The sequence below is a fragment of the Carlito syrichta genome, unplaced genomic scaffold, assembly GCF_000164805.1.
Source record: "Carlito syrichta isolate Samal-C Ts95f unplaced genomic scaffold, Tarsius_syrichta-2.0.1 Scaffold144209, whole genome shotgun sequence".
NCBI classification, from domain to species: Eukaryota; Metazoa; Chordata; class Mammalia; order Primates; family Tarsiidae; genus Carlito; species Carlito syrichta.
The window spans coordinates 66,836-71,518 of record NW_007088305.1 but is presented as its reverse complement, the minus strand read 5'-3'; positions in this window follow the sequence as shown (position 1 = coordinate 71,518).

Below are 4,683 nucleotides of genomic sequence, written 5' to 3'. Positions count from 1 at the left end.
AGGGGGTGGCAGCGGGCCGCGCACCCCACCCAGGGCCAGCTGGCCTAAGGTTAACCCCTTGGCTGCCAGCGTTGCCGCATGCTGCCATCAGCCCTTTCTGAGCGCCCTGCAAAACCGGTGGCGTCTGTTACCGGTTATGGGGGAAGTGGGGGCACAGCCTGGCTTCCCTGCCGCCCTTGGCTTTCCTCTTGCTCTCCCATACACCTGCTCCCACTTGCCCCATCCTCTGTCCAGCCTGCCCCGGATACTCAACTGGGTTGCTTGTCACCCACTGCAATGCCTGGCTCCCACTGAAAGCCTTTCTGTGTTGATTGGAGGGGTCCCTGAGTTTCCCATCTGCCCTCATGTCTCCTCTAACTCCTGCTCTCAGTGCACCTGATCTGCTAGTGGATGTCCAGGCCTCCACACTGATTTAGATTTGCATCTGATGACGGCTAATAGGCAGGGGTCTGCTGTCAGCACAGGTGGAGTCGGGAGATAAGAGACCCTAGAAGTCCAGGGCTGCCTCCCTGGGACTGGAGAGAAGGTCCTGACTCCCAGCACAGGCTCAGGCTCACTCAGCCTCGGCGCTTGGCTTTTGGGACCTGCCTCAGCCTCCTGAGTAGCTGGAGCTCCAGGTGTGTGCCACTGCACCTGGCTACTTTTAAAATAAATTTTTTGTAGAGACTAGGACTCACTATGTTGCCCAGGCTGTCCTCAAACTCCTGGACTCCAGCAATCCTCTTGCCAAAGTGCTGGGATTACAGGCATGAGCCACCATGCACAGCCTATTTTGTTTGCTTTTGATAGTAGCCATCCTAATGGGTGTCAGACAGTATCTCCTACCTTCCTTTTTTCTCTGCCTCCCTGCTTCATTCCTTCCTTTTGCTCTTTCCCTGACTCTCTTCCTCTCTTCCCCTTCCTTCCTTTCCTTCTTCAGGGAAGGCACTCAGACTGTGCCCTCTCTCTTACTCTCCTGAAGAAAGAGGAGCATGACCTTCAATGACAAATGACAGTTTCAGCAAAGCAGCACCAAGAGCCTTCACAGCCAGAAGAGAATATGCACCCCCCTCCCGCCAAGTTCCCAGTGCACTACATGGTCAGAGAAACCAACTGGAGCCCTGATCCTGCAAGCACAGTCTTTTCCCTTGTAGTTTTGATTTGCATTTCCCTAATTAGTGAACACCTGTCATCCCAGTACTTTGGGAGCCCCAAGCAAGAGGATTGCCTGAGCCCAAGAGTTTGAGACCAGCCTGGGCAACTTGGCGAGACCTTGTCGCTACAATAAATCATAAAATTAGCTGGGCATGGTGTGCACATCTGTGGTTTCGGTCACTTGGAAGGCTGAGGTGAAAGGATCACCTGAGCCCAGCAGGTCACTCCAGCCTGGGCAACAGAGTGAGACTCTGACTGAAAAAAACAAAAGAGACCTAACGACTAGTGACGTTGAGCCTGTTTTCATCAGCCTCTGACTATTTATGTATCTTCTTTGAGAAACATCTGTTCTGGTCCTTTGTCCATTTTTGAATGGGGTTGCTTTTGGTTGATGAGTTTTTGGAGTTCTCTATACCCCCTGGATAACAATCCCTTGTCAAGCCGGGCTTGGTGGCTCAGCCTGTAATCCCGCGCCTTTGGGAGGCTGAGGTGAGTGGATTGCCTGAGCCCGCGGGTTCAAGACCCGCCTGGGCAACTTGGCGAGACCTCATCTCTACAATAAATCAAAAAATTAGCCGGGCATGGTAGCGCGCGCCTGTAATTCCGGCTACGCGGAAGGCTGAAGTGGAAGGATCGCCAGAGCCCAGCGGATCGAGGCTGCGGTGGCCGGGAGCGGCCACTGCACTCCAGTCTGGGCGACGGAGTGAGACTCCAACTCAAAAAAAAAATACAATCCCTTGTCAGATATGTAACTTGCAAAGATGCTCTCCCATTCTGTGGGCTGCTTTTTGAGCCTATTGACTCTGAATACACAGCGTTTCAATTTTCAACAAGGCCAATTTGTCTATTTTGTCTCTTTTTGCCTGTGCCTCTGTATCATGTCCAATAAATTATTGCCGAATTCAATGCTGTGAAGCTTTTTCCCTGTGATATCTTCTAAGAGTTTTAAAGTTTTAGGTCTTTGATGCATTTTGAGTTAATTCCTGGATATGGTGTTAGGTGAGGGTCCAGCTTCGATGTTTTGCATGTGGTCATTTGGTTTTCCCAATGCCATTTGTTTGAAAAATAAAACTGTCCTTTGCCCTTTGAATGATTTTGGCATTCATATCAACAATCATTTGATCAGGCATAGTGGCTCATGCCTGTCATCCCAGCACTTTGGGAGGATGAGGGGGGAGAATTGCCTGAGCCTAGGAGTTCAAGACCAGCCTGGGCAACATATCAAGACTTCATCTCTGCAAAAATCAAAAAATAAGCTGAGCATGGTGGTTGTGCACCTATAGCCCTGCTACTTGGGAGGCTGAGGCAGAAGGATTGCCTGAGCCCAGGAGGTCGAGACTGTGGTGAGCCATCATCATGCCACTGCACTCCAGCCTGGGTGACAGAGGGAGACCCTGACTCAAAAAACAGTAAAATAAAATAATTATTATATAAGACCATATAACCTACCAGTCACTTACTGCATTCCTCGTGATGGTCAGAAATAATAAATAAAGTGATAATAAACCTACTTGTTGGTGGAAAGCCATTGGCATTCACAGCTCAGTGAAGGCTGTCGTCTGCAGGTCAGAGATCATGGAGATGGGGGCTGCTATGGTACTGGGCTTCCTAGAGTCCATGGATATGAACAGAGGCCAGGTGACAACACGTGGTCATCAGTGATCAGGTGCACATGATGACCATAATGGGTAGAAAGTCCAGAATGGTCAGCAGAGATCATGGTATTCCCAGATAGGAGGATGGCCAGGGAGGGGATTTATTGACATATTTCACCACAACAAGTGAGAATGGGCAGAAGGCAGATGTCACCTGCTGCTAAGGAAGGTCGCCATCCCTCTCCCAGTTTCCAGACCCAAACCATTTTTCAGATCTAGAGCGCACTGAAGGGGACACCAGTTCCCTTCTAGAAGAATCTTGCAATGCCATGGCAAATTTATGCCATATTAATGATCCCATTCCTTTCTCAAAGGTACTTTTTTCCCTCCTTTGATTGAAATCTTTTTTTATTTTAAAATTGTGGGATCCATTTCAAGGTTAGGTATATAAATATTCATTGTGCAGGTACCCTTGATGAGGTGTGCCCCCCTTCCCCAAGCAGATTCCCACTACTGCCAATCCCACCTCCTCACCCCCTTTTCCACAGTTTCCCGCTACAGTCAATCTTTTTCTTACAGTATTGTGTTGGTTGCTCAAGGTCCACTTATGAGTGAGAACATATGATACTCAGTTCTCTGTTTCTGTGAAAGATCACTCAGTATTATCGACTCTAATTCCATCCAGGTTGCTGTGAAGTTCATGATTTTGTTCTTTATGGCTGCGTAATACTCCATCATGTATATTGACCATATTTTTTTAATCCGGTCCTCTCTTGGTGGACAGCATGGTTGGTTCCTTGTACTTGCTATTGTGAACAAGGCTGCGATAAACATACGTGTGCAGGTATCTTTTTTATAGAGTGATTTGAGTTCTTCTGGGTATATTCCCAGTAGGGGGATTGTGGGGTCATATGGAAAGTTGATTTTTAGAACTTTTATGTATCACCGCACTGTTTTCCACAAAGGCTGTACTAGTTTGCACTCTCACCAACAGTGTAAAAGTGTTCCCTTTTCACCACATCCTCTCCAGCATCTGTTACTTTTTGAGTTATTGGTGATGGCCATTCTGACTGGAGTTAGGTGGTGTCTCAGTGTAGTTTTAATTTGCATCTCCTTGATGACTAGTGAGGCTGAACATTTTTTAAGGTATCTGTTGGCTGCTCGTATGTCTTCTTTGGAGAAGTGTCTATTCATATCTTTTGCCCACTTTGTAATGGGGCTGTTTTTTTCTTTTCGGCACATTTGTGTTCCTTGTAGATCCTTGATGTTAGGCCTTTGTCAGAAATGGAGTTGGCAAATATTTTTTCCCAATCTGTGGGCTGTCTCCCTGCTCTCTTGATGGTTTCTTTGGCTTTGCAGAAGCCTGTCAGTTTGATGAGGTCCCATTTGTCTATGTTATCTCTTATGGCCTGGGTACTTCAGGTTTTGATCAGGAATTGGTTGCCAGATCCAATTTTCATAAGAGTGTCTCCTGCATTTTCTAAGGTTCTTATAGTTTGAGACTTTACATTTAGGTCTCTGATCCATTTAGAGTTGATTTTTGTGTATGGGAATAGGTAGGGGTCCTGTTTCAATCTTCTGCATGTGGTCAGCCAGTTTTCCCAGCACCATTTACTGAATAGGTTCTTGTCTCCCAGTGGTCGGTGGTGGAGGCTTTGTCAAAGATGAGTTGGTTGAGGAATTGAGGCTTTGCTTCTGTAATCTCAATTCTATTCCATTGGTCTATATGCCTGTTCTTGTACCAATACCAGGCTATTTTGATTATTGTAGCTTTATAATAAAGTTTAAAGTCTAGGAGTGTGATACCTCCTGCTTTTTCATTTTTATTTATTTATTTATTTATTTGCTGAGGATTGTTTTGGCTATTCTTGGTCATTTATGTTTCCATATGAATTCCTGTATTGTTGTTTCTAGGTCTGAGAAGAATGTTGCTGGTAATTTGATGGGTATTGTG